Below are 1,538 nucleotides of genomic sequence, written 5' to 3'. Positions count from 1 at the left end.
ATTTTTATGGTTTCATGTCTTAAGTTTAAGTCTTTAATCCAGCGCCCTAGAATTTTTATTGCAGCTCAATTCACAATCACTAAGATGTGGAATCAACCCAAGTGACCATAAACTCATGAATGTGTTAATAAACATGGTTTATGTTTGCCATGGAATACTGTTCAGCTGTAAAAATTATGGAGACTTTGTATCTTTTGTATTTACCTGGATGGAATTGAAGCATATTATACTTAGTAAAATATCGCAAGAATGGAAAAGTAAGTATCCAATGTACTCAATACTAACATAAAATCAATAGATAAACAACTACATACCCACACAAGAGAAAAACACAACTAAATTCAAATGGGAGTGGGGGGGAGGAGGGACAGGAGAAAGAGAAGGAGAGAAGAGGATTAGTAAACTCTCACCTAATGTGCACAATGCAAAGATACACAGCACACCCCTTGAATGAAGGACTCAACTACAACTTGAACTTTACCTAGGAAATGCAAACAATGTAAACTAATCATTTGTACCCTCATATTAATCTAAACATTTTTTTTAAATGGACTCCAGAAAATAAATAAAGAATGTCAGATATAATTTTTTTTAATTTATTGTTGGGGATTCATTGAGGGTACAAGAAACCAGGTTTCACTGATTGCATTTGTTAGGTAAAGTCCCTCTTACAGTCATGTTTTGCCCTCAAAAAGTGTGGCACACACCAAGACCCCACCCCCTCCCTCCTTCCTTCCTTCTCTGCTAATCCCTTCCTCACTCTTTTCTCCTTCTTCCTCTCTCTGCTCTCCCCCTCCCCTTGTCATTAATTGTGATTGTATCAAAATCGAGTACATAGGATTCATGCCTCTCCATTCTTATGATGCTTTACTAAGAATAATGTGTTCCACTTCCATCAATGTTAATACAAAGGCTGTAAACTCTCCATTTTTTAAAGGCTGAATAGTATTCCATGGTATACATATACCACAGCTTGTTAATCCATTCCTGGGTTGGTGGACATTTAGGCTGTTTCCACAGTTTGGTGATTGTAAATTGAACTGCTATAAACAATCAAGTGCAAGTGTCCTTATAATAAAAGGATTTTTTTTCCTTCTGAGTAGGTGCCCAGTAATGGGATTGCAGGATCAAATGGGACATCTAGCTTGAGTTCTTTGAGGGTTCTCCATACTTCCTTCCAAAAAGGTTGTATTAGTTTGCAGTCCCACCAGTAGTGTAAAAGTTTTCCCTTCTCTCCACATCCATGCCAGCATCTGCAGTTTTGAGATTTTGTAATGTGGACCATTCTTGCTGGGGTTAGATGGTATCTCAGGGTGGTTTTGATTTGCATTTCTCTAATAGTTAGGGATGATGAGCATTTTTTCATATGTTTGTTTGCTATTGGTCTTCTTTAGAGAAGGTTCTGTTCATGTCTCTTGCCCATTGATAATGGGATTGTTAGCTTTTTTCATGTGTATTAATTTGAGTTCTCTATAGATCCTAGTTATCAAGCTTTTGTCTGATTCAAAATATGCAAATATCCTTTCCCATTGTGTAGG

This window comes from Otolemur garnettii, unplaced genomic scaffold (genome assembly GCF_000181295.1).
Source record: "Otolemur garnettii isolate 467f Iridium unplaced genomic scaffold, OtoGar3 scaffold00082, whole genome shotgun sequence".
Taxonomy (NCBI): Eukaryota; Metazoa; Chordata; class Mammalia; order Primates; family Galagidae; genus Otolemur; species Otolemur garnettii.
This window is presented reverse-complemented; position numbering follows the sequence as displayed.